The sequence below is a fragment of the Hippoglossus stenolepis genome, chromosome 8 (genome assembly GCF_022539355.2).
Source record: "Hippoglossus stenolepis isolate QCI-W04-F060 chromosome 8, HSTE1.2, whole genome shotgun sequence".
Lineage (NCBI taxonomy): Eukaryota > Metazoa > Chordata > Actinopteri > Pleuronectiformes > Pleuronectidae > Hippoglossus > Hippoglossus stenolepis.
This window is the reverse complement of record NC_061490.1, coordinates 6,324,578-6,339,399: the sequence shown is the minus strand read 5'-3', so window position 1 is coordinate 6,339,399 and position 14,822 is coordinate 6,324,578. Positions and strand designations below refer to the sequence as shown.

At 41.0% G+C, this 14,822-nt stretch overlaps 1 protein-coding gene across 5 annotated transcripts in view; it reads left to right on the top strand.

The window, feature by feature from the left end:
• Window positions 1–14,822, top strand: part of grik2 (glutamate receptor, ionotropic, kainate 2) — a 231,719-nt gene that overhangs the window by 104,455 nt on the left and 112,442 nt on the right. The gene's annotated exons all lie outside the window — the stretch shown is intronic.

The window sequence follows — 14,822 nt, the reverse complement described above, 5'->3', positions numbered from 1 at the left end:
CTTTTTCTAAAACGGTGAGATATTGCCGAGTCATGTTTCTGGATTGATATCGGAGAGTGGGTGTTACTCCGTCTAAGCCCCTTTTGTTGGGTTTGCGGCCGGAATCAATACCGTTTCCCACTTGAGACCGAAATGGTCCGTGTGTAATGACTGGACCTTTTCAAAACACAAAAAAGCCCAGGGAGCGCCTTTATAGCGACTCAAGCTGCGACACGGGGTCCCGGAGTTGATGTCTCAAGTCTGCACAAAGAGGAAGAAACGAGGCAAAAACGAAAATAGTCTTTGTGTTCGTATTCGTCTCCGCGGCTCCACGCTGTGCTGGAGAGACTCATCAGGCGAGGCAGTTTATTTTTGGATCAGTGACAGGAAAAAGATTTATGTGCGAGGACTGTGCTGTGACCCTGCTCATCAGTGAATTAATGGCATATGAGTTTGAAGGTGGGGACTGATTAATTAGACAAATGGCAATCAGTCAGCAGCTAATGCATATTGACATGGTGAAAGGTTCCATAAACCTTTGATTAACGGCTTCATTTGTGTGCTGTATTTACGGTTGTGTGTGCTTAAGTGGTGAACTGCTGATGTGCTGTAACTTATGGCCCTGCAGATCATGACAGATTGCTCTGAGTGAGCAGTCCTCCGACTTCACCTCCTCACACTGCTTTCGGCTCTCAGCACCTTGGCTAAATGCTCCACGTGCAACGGTTAAATCTGCAGCGTTAACAGTTTGCACATTGGAAACAGAAAATGCAATCAGACATTTATTTTGGTCAGTGACATTAATGTAAGAATCTTAGAAAATGTAATTACTTAAATGCCGTATTTGTCAGTACATGATACAGATTTCTGCCCTCTGAAAAGCCGTGTTCTTACCCATGTTAAGAAATACATCCTATTGTTTTCATTGCCTTCAGTTGTTTTCATTTTTCTCTGAAATATGCCTGTTCATAGAGACTGACTACATTCATGTCCATACCCAATGTCCATTTCAGTCCAGCCTTTAAACATCTTCCCCAAAAAGATTTTTATACTCTGAATTATTTTCCTTTGAACCTGTTGCGATCGTCTCCCAACCAGCATGTCCTCATGTTTCAATAATAATAATAAGTTTAGAGCTGAAGTATCTGTAGAGTTTACGATCATGGAAAAAGCTAAGTTGAAAGTTGTCACTTCTTCGCATAGTGTATTCTTGCAAATAGCATTTTTGTCTACGAGTAAAAACATCAAGTTCAGTGGAATCGCTGTGATCACTTGATTTGTTCGCTGGACGTTTTTCTGTCAGTTGTTGACCATTTACAAACCAACCTGACACTGCTGACTCTGATAGAGTTGTGTGTCCGTGTTTCCTTGATTATATAACACTACTCCGCTGTTGTATAAATTGCTCCACGGCGGCTTTGTTGTTAATTACGATTAGTGAGCCAGCACAGTATTTACTACAGGCTGTGTCTGAAATCACTTCCTCCTGCACTAATTTACTAATCCCTATATCAGTGGTCCTGGCAGGTCCGCTGTTCAGAGACTGGAAACAGTTCCGTCATCAACATTGACAGAGGATGCAACAAATTAAAAAAAGGACACAAGTTTGACTTTTATTCTAATAAAGATCTCAATCAAAGCAGGGACATTTTTTTTATTTATTTCCCTTCAAAAATCCTATTCATCATCCTGTGTCTTTTCACTGGAATGTGGTTGCACCTATGAATTGTCTCGTCTCTGCATCATCAACTGGTGATGTCACTCCCACATCCATGATGCATTGCATTTTTAGTCAACACACAACACAGAACAAAAGAGGGAGTAACTCAACAGCACATTTATTGTGAAAGTGTAGTTACTGAAATGGTTCATTATATTCACCCTGCCCACCTGTGCGTGCGTTTGTGTAGAAAATAACTGAAACATTGCTTGGGTGGATTTTCACCAAACTGATTGGGAATATTTTCTCCATGTGTTTAACTTTTGGAGCTGATCAGTAAAAGATCAAATGTCAAGATCAACATGGATCTTGACTAAAAAAAGACATTTTACAAAGTATGTCCACAAATGATGGAGACACTGTGACCTCTGCTTATATCGACGAGAAAATGACTCCCCATCAAACTGCGTCACATGATGAGAAAATGACATGTATTTGAAAATGCATTATTCAACTATGTAACTGTGACATTGCATTATTATATTATATATCAAATTATCCACAAGGACATAAGCATCGAGGCTTCTGTAAACCATAAATGAAGATAAGTATCAAAACGACTTAGTGAAGGAAAAATCAATGGTATGTCCAAACGAAATAGGTTTTTGTGCTAAATGAGAAGTTTTATTATTGTCCTTGGAAATAATTAGATGATTAAATCAATTGTAACTTGTAGTCCAATTAGTATATATTTTTTTCAACTACATCCCACAGAACTGAAGATTGTATGATGTCTGATGTTTTTAATCAGCACTCTTTTCCATCAAGGTGTATCGATTCTTGATATCACTCATTTATTTTACTACTTCATTCCCCCCCTTGCTTATCTGCCTGACTATTTCTTTTTTCCCCATCCTGCACACCACCCAGCTGCATCCTTTCTCACTGAAGCTGTAAACTCAGCATCCGGTGTCACGCCACCAAATCACGGAGACAATTAAATGAGCCCGTGCAGTCTGGCCCAGAGCTTTTCCTTTTCTCCTTTCTAGCACATGCCTGTGTGTGACAGATTGGGTAAGCCAATTCTGCACCTCATCCCTTTATGCTGCCGTCGGTGACTCAGGTGACGGAGAATCCCTGCCCTGAGTCGTGGCTTAACATGCGCAACGAGGGTGACCTTACAAGCTCCACGCGCTCATTACCATAATGTCTGTCCTTGTTAATTGCTTCAGCTGCTGTCTGATTCATTGTGTGCGCTGCAAAATTGAAACAAGTTCAAAAAAACACTCAGGCATGACTGCAATTTCTGCATTTATCTCCTTGTCATAAGTTGGGAGGCGGAGATGTTGACTTTCAGCCCGGTCCACGCAGACGTTCTGACCTTTCAGTCCTCAAGGTCGTCTCTTTGTTTGTTGCAGCCGCAAAACACAGTTGGTATTCAGAGCCACAGCACCGCCGCTGAATCATTTCTATTTCCATATTACCATAAATGTGCTTTACCTGTGGGTACATTTTAAATGGGCCAGTGATGGAAAGCTATTTCCTTTTTGACAGATACCATTTTAAAGTCAGATCCAAACAGAGTTATAAAAAAACGTCACTCAGACATCAGGCATATTCCAGGATTCATATTATCTGAGCAACATTCATGGAATATGGTGGGGAAGGATACAAGTGGGTTGTATGGGAAATATCACTTTGCTATTATTACGTGGCTGCCAGTAAAGCTACTAAGTATATGTATATTTTTTAAATATTTTTTAAATAAATTTTAATCAAGCATTGGATGCCATTTGTGGCATAACAATGTGCAGTTATATGTCCATGCGTCACAAAATATGAATTAATCCTCATTTTATGATATATGTACTTTTTAATTTATCACACTCAGTTTCATTTGACTAATCTACAATCCACACTTACAGCACATGATACAAACTCCATCTGTTGATAAAGGCCATGAGATGTGGCTGAAAGCAACAGGATGAAGACCAGTAAGAGGACCTTGAATCTGTTTGAGTCTGTTACTTCCGAGCTCAAGAAGGAATCGACAAACTCAGTTCTTTAAATTTGTTCTTTTCATCGACATATTTCTTTAGAATCTTCTTTCTTTCTATAGTGACATTTGAAAATTGGAAAAACATTTTGCACGTACTTATATTATTTCTGGGCTTTATTGCTAGCTGATAATCATTTAATAAAATGATTAATACAACGATGATCATTTATTTAATACAATGTCTACAATGAAAGGGTTTTAGTCATCTACTTTGTGTGTGTCTGGCACCTTTTAAATACATGCAGTTCTCTGCACAGGCTGCACAGACGCCTGCGTTTTACTTGCGTTATACACAATTAAACACTACCTGAAATTGATGTTTTAGTTTGAAATCTGTTTCCCTATATTTTAGGCTCATAAATTAGTACATGCAGGTATGTTTGACTGTCAGTATTTGTTGTTTTCTATATTCACATCAAGCTTCTTTTTGTTTGTTACTTATGTGTGTGAATTATATGTTTCAATATTTTCAGCGTTTGTTATCTAAAGGTGACACATGTGATGTTATCTTCATGAACGTGTGTTCTTCTCTATATAAAAGAAGACACATTCTCATAATGATAATGTTTTCTTACATCATCTCTTACACCTGTTTACTGTAACAGTGCTTAGATTTGAACTAATGCTAATACATACAAGCTATGTGTTGACTTTAAAATGAATACAAAATAAGTAATCCATAATTAGATCAAGATTAGATGTGGAAGGTTTGCTTTATTTGTTATCTCATTCACGTCTGGCATTATAATGCATTTTGGATTATCTGATTGCAAACAGAGCTTGACCACATGAAAGTAAAACTGGTAATTCTGTTAATGCAACTGTTAAAGCTTTAGCAGCAATTAGCCAGTAAACACACAAAGTCCTCAACTCAATCATCACTTTATCCATTCATGTGGACAGAGTGATTTGATCTCTGTTAGATCTCAATGAGGACACCAGAGACACACATTAATACAAGGTGTAAATGCAATCAGTTACAATCTGGATTCAAGATGAGATTTTGGATGTCAGGTGTAAAGGGAGTCGGTGTCTCTTGGTGATTACATTCGTGCTTTTGTTGCACACGTCTTTGTAATGAGATACATGGCAAACAAATGTGGTTTGCTTGCGTGTGTGTGTGAGTGAGTGAGCTGGTGGGAGTCGATTTGTGAACTGGAATAGGACGAGGCTGGTGGAGGGATTGAGAGATGGGTGTTTCGCCTTTATCCGGCCTGTTCCTGTTCCAGCCTGTCAGTCATGCCGTCTCAGTGGAGACCCAGTTGAGTGGCAGAACAGTCTGGGAAACATGGCCTGTACTGATTTAAGTGTCGAGTAAGTCAGAGGGGCGGGGGGCAGGTTTGTTTGGAGGGTGGGTGGGGACGTGGGTGCTGACCCTTGGGCAGAGTTGAGGGTTTGGAAGAGCTGGGGGGGGCTTATGGACCTGTCAAAGCACACGACTACAAACAATCAGCCCAGAGAACACAAGTCTGCCTGCATGTCTGTTTGATACCCAGATCATGCTCCCCTCCGTGGCCTAACTGTTGTCCAAGGCACGCAGCTCTTATGTTGCATTGTGGGATATGCCCTGATGAGGCTGGTGCTGTGGCTTTGAAATACTTCCAGAGCCTTTGTCTAGAGTTTGAACTGTTTGAAGGATTTCTCATTAGCGGGCGGCTAATATTTGGTTATTTCATATTTTGGCTGCCGCCCCACAATCTGTGCCCTTCTCCCCCTCTTAGACGAGGCTTCTCTCGGCTTAGTTTATTCCATCTGCTTCTCTGTGTGCATCAAGCCATCTCCCTGTCGTTCCCTCTCTGGCTCACAGACTTGGATCTGGCTCTGGTATTGTCCACATGCCGGGGAAGGAATTTGGCAGTGACATGTAGCTGGGACATTATTCCAGCAGCTGGCATTACATTTGCAGTGGCTGGAGATGCTTGGCAGCACTGGTGAGGGCGAGGAGCAGTGACTCCAGTAGCCCAGAGTTAACCCAGAGAGCCACTTAGTGTCAGCCAAGGGTTTTGTGAGCCCAGAGGACGGTGGGAGACAAGTGGCTGTTCCCAGCACAGACAAGGTGGAAGTTTACAGTTTTGCCATCTTTGAATCGCCTTCGTTTGATTCGTTCTCCTCTTTGACCAGACTTTAGTTTTAGCTCGTTTTTTATTTTTACCATTACGTAAAATGCATGTTATGGTCTGTTGCCCTGGTTTCATACCAGCACATTAAGCAGAAGATTTGCGCTGACCAACCTTAAGGACACACACGGAGTTGCAGGAGAAATCTTAAGGATTATGATTCCATTAACAGGAGGGAAAAAACAAGGTTATGCAAAGTTAAACTTTCTCATTTATTGTGAGGTCGTTTTACTTAAAGGGGACATAGCATGCCCATTTTACCACAAGTTGATATGGTTCCTTGGGGTCTTAATGAAATGTCTGTAACATACTTTGGTCAAAATACCACAAGGATCATATAAAACAGCACCCTTTTTACCCTGTATAAAACAGCCCTCCACAGAGTGACCTGTTTTGAGTGCCTGTTCCTTTAAATGCTAATGAGCCAGCTCCCCCCTCCCCCCTCTCCCCCCATGATTTTAAACGATATAAATTACATATTTTATATGATATAAATTATCAAATATGCATCCCATACTTTGTATTCCCCTTCTGTTGTCCTGGAGTTTTAATTTTCCCAATCACATAATTAAATGTCCCCCTCTGCCCATCCACTACAAGCACACAAGCAGATAGACAGAGAGAGAAAGAGAGGGGGGGCTATGAAGACCATCATTTACCCCCGAACCCCGACATTCAACGGGTACAACAACAAGCGGAGAAAGCAGAATCGCGGGCTGACCAGCGGAGAAATGCCCGTCCCGTGTGAACAGCCAGGCGGCTGCGCGCTGGAAACCGCGCTGCGTTGCGCGGCGCGGTGCTTCCGCGTCCGGTGTAAACCCGGCGTAACTAGTGTGGGGGGGCGGGGGGGATGAGGTGGGGGGTGGGCCAAGGCCATGTAGGGAGACTTCCAGTGTATTGTGACGACACAATACACTGGAAGCTCATTCGAGTCACTCAAGCATGACGTTTCTGACTTAGAGGAACCATAACAAAACGCGCGAGTGTTTTTTTCCCAGAGTTTTTGGGTTGGTAGACATGCCAGATACCCACATTAACCTGTAGAAGCACTAACAAAGTGGAATTTTCATGATATGTCCCCTTTAAAGGGAAAAACAACACTCGAGTTGAACTGGTCACAACTTAAAAAGTTTGGGAACATGTGGAATGATATTTCATGGTCACACACACAAACACACATCTTTCTAGGCTTTGAGTAGGTTTTAAATCTTGTTTTACTGGTTTGGCCACTGGGACATATTGTCCTGTCATGTCCCCCAGTATATTACTGTGCTATACAACAATACGTTTGGCTGAACAGTGACTTCAGACAGAGACCACAGACAAGAAGAAAATCAAATACACTTAATTGTTTCACCATCTTACTACACTGTAGTGTGTGTAAACTCCTTATGAGCTACGTCACTTTGCCCAAATTTCACAGATTAAAGCAACATAACACTTATTAATTAATTATATTAATTTTGTAGATGTTACTAAACATGTTTAATCTTTCTACACTGCTACTGTGTCATGCTAATGTTACGCCTGATTATATACAGAAAATATGTGTGGTTCAATTAAGTTTAGATTTCAAATAGCATCTTAGGTTAGAATATTGTGCATTTATATACTTTTTTTATATATATATATTTGTGCAGTGAAAAATAACTTCATGTGGGTTTAAAGGGGGAATTAGAAAAAGCAAATATGAAACTAGCAATTGCAGTTTAAATACAATGCTTAATGTAACAGGAAAACATCACTTTTGGCCGTCATTGATTAACAGTTGCACATAAGTATCAGTTTAAAGGCATTAACCACAATTATATTCAATCACTCATTCAATCATTTCTGCAGTTTGTACAGCAGCATGTTGGGATTCGGGAGTGGGTTAATGATGAGGGAGCATTCAAGCAGAGCTTCAGTTTAGCATCTTGTTTTTTGGCAGCTATGTTGGATAGTCTGCTCTGCGTTAAGCCATGTTGCTGGAAAAATTACAAGGTTATAATATAATTGTAAGCTTTCGAGCACTGGATACAACAATATTGTCAATTGCTCAGACATTTTCTTATTTTGTGTTTTGCTGATGGTGGCATATAATACTGCCCACACCCTTTAGTGTTCGGCCACTCGAGAAGAACTTAAAATCTCCTCAAGGCCTGAAACCATATAACAAAATAAAAGGGGGATCTGAGAGGACATTTTAATATTGAGAGGTTCTAGTGTCTTTTTTGTCCCATTAATAGCGTGAGGACATAGTCTCTGCTTTATTTCTTAAAAAAATAATTACTATAATAATTTCTCTCCACAAACACAATGCATTGTTCCATATTGCAGTTTATATAATATATATAGTATACTATATTGTGCTGCTTTTAGCGTAGCATCAGATAACTGTTATTGGATGATGGAATCTTATAGCCAGTCGACTTGTCTTTTAACTGTAGGACAGTTGTGGGAATGACACATCACACCATCTGTAATGATCCAGTTCTTGTTTGCAATAAGCCTTCATTAGATCTGTTACCTAGAGGGGAATGCTCCCTACAGTGTGTCTAACCAAGCTACAAGTGCAGTGGAGCAGAGGTTGCTGACTCACAGTGGTAGAGGTGGTGTTGCCTCATGATTAAGAAAATAAATAAACTTGAGGAATATGCTCAGTTCACATATTGGCAGTGGTTTCGTGCCAACCAGGTTCCCACTCGACGGAGTCCGCTTGTCCACCAGCTCTGGAGAGCCTTGGAAGCTGATGAATGGATGCTGTGCTACGCAGCGCCATGTTTACTCTGGCTTTAGGTCACTGTTGGCAGCGTATCAAATGATCGCCTCTGTACTCCACAGTATATTGTTTCACCATGATGCAGCAGCACACTGGCCATATTAAACCCTACAGCTAATCCCAAACTTCTTTTATTTTACGTTGCACATTACTGACAACATCCTGATCCCACCCAGGCTGGGCAAGTTTGCAAGACGTACAAAGTAGTTCTCTGGGGATCCTCACAGCAGATTCCTTTCCATGCTCATTATCTGCTTGCTGGTAAAAACTCATCAGATTCACTTGAGTGTTAAGACTATTAGTCGTCCTGACAGTGTGCCTTAGTCACGGGACAGTGGGTTGTGCTATTAAAGCAATATGGCAGAGCTCGGCTCATAGTCATGTCTACCGTCCATTCAAGGCCTTAGCATTAGTATTCCAGACAGAGTAGGAATCTTTTTAATTAGCAAAGCTCCCTTAAAGACTTAAAACTCATTTGTGTTGGTTTAAGGGAGATCAAATACAACACTTTGGCTGTTTTTCTTTGTTTTTCTTTCATTTCTGAATCTTGTTGTTTCACCTTCACTAGCTGCGTGTTTTGTTAAAGAAACTGAGTACAGGAGGTTGCAAATAGTTTCAATGTGCCGTTTCTATAACCGCTATACAGTGAGTGCTGTTCTAAACATCTGCTGCATTCAGGCGTTCATCAAACGTTGCTTTTTAGCAGAAAGGATTTTGGAAGACGGGTGTGGGCATAGACATCATTTTAAATGGTAAGGAAGTAGTGTAGGACTCTCACAATAGGCAATAAGGTTGGTGTTCTATGCAAAACCAAATGTTGATATTTACTTTTTACACTTAGTTTACTTACTTGACTTATCTTCATTAGGTTTTTGATAAAAAAAATGAAGTAAAAAAAAAAGTCCTAAGAAGTAGGTGTCTGAAGAAGTCTTTCATAAGTCTTCATTCTCGGTTGCAGTTTGGTTTGGTGGAGCCAACTTTTTTGAAAAGCTTCTGAGTTTAGTTCAAATTGAACCTTTTAAAATAACAAGAAAGTGGAGTTTCTTTCCCCTAGTTTCTCCCTATGCTTTCTTCTTAAAAGATCAAATGCAGTTATCCCAAACTAGCAGCAATTATAAAAAAGAGTCATGAAGTAAAAGTTTGTGTGAAACTGGAATAAAGGTCTTACACTCCACAGTCTCTAGTGTTAGGACGATGACCGTTGAGTCACTTGCACCTTGTTTTATAACTTATATATTATTGGCACTATCCCGGAACCAATCACTGCACCTTAGCACCGCACGTGCCCATAACATAACATTGTTCTTTTTATGTCCGATTGTTGTTTTTATGTCAAAATGCACCAACCACACCAAGGCAATTTCCTGTATGTGTAAATATACTTGGCAATAAAAATAATTCTGATTCTGATTCTGATTCAGTTGTCAGGCTATTAAGAGTCACATAAAACAATAGATAGATGGTATCATTCAATGCATCCACTGTTCTGTGGATATGTGGTGTAAAGGATAGGAGTGGGGAAATGCAGTGAATCGTTTAATTTAAGAATCAAAAACTGGATTTCAGCTCGTACCCTGATGCAGTTCATAACACAGCCACCACTGTCTAACAAAGGCCACACTCGAGTTGTGGTGCATTGTCAGGGGACAGATCAGACAGTTTGATTGAGTCAGACACAGACCTGAAGATGCTCCGACATTCTTCAGCACAAAGGCAGCTCAAAGGCCCCGGGGCTGCCGCTTTTTTTACCGCTTAAAATCAAAACTGACTTCAAGAAAGCAAGGTGTTCTGCTGGCTTGTTCCCCTTTTCAATGCTATTCATCCCTCCACTGTGTGAGACTCTTATCAAACGGCTCCCTCACAGGTTTACAGAGGCTGTTTAAGCAGATAAATAGTCTGTGGCTCCGGGGACTGGAGTCGGACCTTGTGGACGTTCTGTCTGCTGCATGCACAATAAGGAAGGTCACAATGGAGTTTCCACACGGGGTAGAGTTGTTATTATGGTCTGTCATCACCATTTCTCTTTCTCCGATTTTTGTTTTGTTTTGTTTTTTTAATCCAGCCAAGTACATTACTTCATTGCCTGTTGAATAAAACACAGGCTGATATAAATGTGTTGTTTCTCTGCAGCGATTCCTGTGAGGGTAAAGTCAAACTTACTCCAACAAGCATGATTTGTTGGATTAGTAGAATGCGTCTTGAATCTCATAAAAACAAAGAAAATTCTGTGTGGTAATTTAGCCTTAGCTGGACTTTATTTTCACCGGCTTTTCAGCGAAAATATCAGAAGGTTTATGTAACAGCGATACAAAATTCAGATTTGTGGGTCTGTCTGCTATTCTATCTATGGTCAGAGTTCTTTAAGGAGTCGTTGGAGAAGGTTCTTCACTGTGAGGAAGATTAATTCAGACACAGGATACAATGATTCTCAGTTTAGGCACTTTAGTACAGTGCCGGGTCAATGTTCGTTGTCAGCAATCATTCAATAAGGAATCGACCCAATGAAATGAGTAGTTTTTATAGCTCTGTGGGGTAACATCAGCAACACGTGAGATATATTTCATGTGGTGCTATCAACTTGTTATTTACATGGTAATAAAGTGCAAGGGAAGTATTTAGATTGTCCAGGAAGAGGCATCTTGTCCAGTGACTTTGACTTTTCTGTTGACATGAAGCTTTGAATCATCTTCTGTGGGGCAGAACATGACATCGATGATGTATGTTGAAAAAATGGATACGATGAAGAAAAGAAAGTATGCGTAGAGAGTCATCAGGTAAGTGCACAGCCATGAAAAAGCAGTTTTGAACAGTAATGTTTGCCAGGTCCTAAAATAACTACAACTTTAGGGTACAAAGTATTTATCATATTTATTCATTACCATTAGTATACTGATTCCAGTCCTTAATAGCACAGGTTTGGAGGAGTTAACCTTTCATTGCTGATTTCTCAAAGGGCTATAAAACAGCACTGAAGTGAGGTTTCCCTCCACATAAAGTCTCACCTGCTGATGTCAGGTGAGACTTTATGTGTTTTGGGGTTTTAATCCCCTATTTGGCCTTTGACAGTGGCAAATTTGTTAAATTTAGATCTGTGAGTTTGAAAAAGTTGAGTCGTAACCTCTTTGTATATGGACACTCAGCCAATACATCCGACTCTCAAATCCACATGCAGAAAACATGTCTTTTAAACACGTTATTCTACTTGTGCAGTGCAGGGGATTACCATATTAAAAGTCACTTTTATAATAGGAGACAGTATTGACTATATGCTAGAAACTGTAACTGACTAATGAATCACTTTTGCATAATTTCTCTAATACAATTTTTCAAAGACCCTGAATCTTTCAGGACACATCCTACTCACCATACATCGGCTCCCAGAAATACAACACAAAAATGCATAATTTCATTTTTGCAAAAGGTTCAGTGATTTTGGCAAATGTAACTTCACATATTCCATATATCAGCCTTTGGATACACACATTCAATGCCAGCTTCATCCTTTAGTGAGTTCATAAAATTAAAAGGGACACGTGTATTTTAAAAATGTCGTCTTTTCAAATTATTTCCTTTGCTGTCTTTTTCTCAGCTATTTCAACAAATACATTTCCACCATTGGCATTTCCTCATCTCAACGCAGACCCAAATGTTGGATATTCTCTCCCTCCACTCCCCTCAAAGCAAAGAGAGAGTATGGGGGATCAATTAACTCTTCTGAAAGGATAATGGTGCTGCCAGCTCCGACTGAATCACAGATTCATTCAAGCGCTCCGAGCAGGAGAATGGGTCCAACTTAACGTCCGTCTGCTAAATTTAACACTGTGTTAAAAAATAAAAAAATAAAACATAAAAAACAATCACAAATCCGGAGTGTTTTTCAATCAGCTCATTCCCTTTTAGAGCCATAACGCTTGATGAGTTAAGCCATTAACTGAGGCTGTAAATGGATGAGAGTATCTGGGCAGGGAGATGGAGATGGACGACAAGGTCTGGGTGGCAGAGGAGGCGGAGGTGGCGGGGTGTGTTCTAAGTTCCCTCCAGTCGTCTTGTCAAGTTGCTAATGGAGATGTCCTGCTGAGAGCCGCTGCGAGGGTTCCGCAGAAAGAGATGATGTGAGGGCACATGGGCCGACACTGAACCCAAATGGGCTCATTGTGAACATGAGGCGGAAAACTGCCCACGGTGTGTGAGACAACCTGAGGGCCTGCAGAGGCCATGATGAGGCAGAGGACAGGATGGAGGGGTTGCGGGGAGGAAAATATAAAAAAAAAAAATCAGTTGGACAAAAAGAAGTAAAAAGACAGAGAGGGGGGGGACGAGAGCAGGGAGTAGCAGAGTGAGAGCAGCAATGACATAAAATCTGTGGCTGAAAACAGATGATTTCCCATTTAACACTCCATTGAGTTCTCTGTTATCCTGGGTCCTGCCTGGCACTGCTTTCCTTCTGTTTCACAATAACAACCCCTCCACCCGTCCTCCCTCCACGCAAACGCACATAACCTTCTACACATGCCTCCCATTGTTCACCTACTGTACTGCTCAATATCCCCACCGCAGAGGCTTCCCACACAATATGAGACACCCCGCAGGATACTGGGTTCAGGCTGGAAATTGGGTTTTGAGGTGGGGGTGGATGGTGTCCAAATAACAACAATCTACCACCCACACCTCTCTCTGTAGCTCCAATAATGGACCACAATGGTCTCAACGGGAGGCACTGTCAACAGATGTTTTCTGTGTTTCTCCCTACGCTTGGTGGGGTGGCGGGGGGTGATCAGGCAGAAAAGCGGTGATGCATTAGAGGGAAAGAGGAAATTGAGAAGCAAATGTGTCAGACACATCCGACATTACTTTGTATTTGTGTTTTTGTACTTGGGATTTGTCACCGGTTTGAAGGGGGCCTGACTGAAGGGGGATGTGAAGCACTTGTGTGCGCCGATCACGATTCTGCAACAGGACTCAAAATCACTGCAGCTCTGGGATTTTTCACTTATGTTTCCAGGCAACTTCAACATTTGTTAATTTTAGAATAATTACAAAGCAGATGATCAGGAGGTTGAAGCCTCCTCACCCCTCAACTGTGCCCAAGTCTTTTGAACACAAAGGTATATTTTTCTTCTTAACTGAAGTAGGTAAATTCTTCTCTTGCAGATAATATTAGACTATTAGACCTACACTGGAACTTAGCTGGCCTTTACTCTTGGAATTGTTTCGAAGGATGATCTTAACACCAAGTATCTGATACTGAAGCTTTTCATCTGGGACATTAAACGCTATTATCTTCCAAAAAATCTGTGTCTGTTATGCTAACATTTCACTCTCTTTCAACGTGATATCAATTTATTTTTAACCTGGCTACGGGGATGGTTATCTTTCATAGTCAACCACTGTGGTCCGTACTGAAATCTCTCAAAAACGGTTTAATGCTGTTGACGTGTCGTGTTTATGGTGCCCTGAGGAGGAATCCAGCTACCAGATGGTTTGCCACAAATGTAAAAGATTTCATGACAGCTCTATAAATTATATTACTTCTAGAATTACTAGTGTTACGTCAGCTGATACTTGTAGAAACATATGGTATGTATGTAAAAATGTCCCAAGTTCTTTTCTAAATGGCCAACTATTCTTTGTTTTCTTTCCTGATCATTAAGAGGCTGATTTCCTAATAAAAGACGTTTAGAAACACCAACACTGAACAAATGCAGCTAAAAAACCTGAGGGAGTGGGGAGTGTGGGATGAGGAAGAGAAGGCAGTCCAGACGGAGAGGTAGTAGGAGATGGTTGGGCACTGACACCAATTCTGGGTGTCGGTAATGAGACACAGTGGCAGACTTGGCCTGCTTTAGGAGTGTTTACCAAACAAAAAGTGTTAACTCAATTAAAGGCCAGATTTCCCCCAGGAAGAACAGAAAAGTGAAATTATCCCTGCTTGTTAAACCTGCCACTTAATTTCACTCAAATTATTACTTATGATCCCTAGGACCCCTAGGCTAATTGTTTCTCTCACTCACGCACTCTTCCTCTCTCTCTCTCTCTCTCTCTCTCACCTCCCTCCTTATGCCTTCTGCTTAGTTCGCAGTGACAGAAGGAAGCTGTTCCATCAGCTCTGCTAAATGGCTTCATCAGGGAGAAGCTGTGAGCTCCCTCTGCTTTGGAGGCTGCTGCTGGATCATCCCGGCAACATCACGTCACTTTGTAAAATGAGCTTAAACTCCGGAAAACACATTAAGTGCCGAGGACACAAAT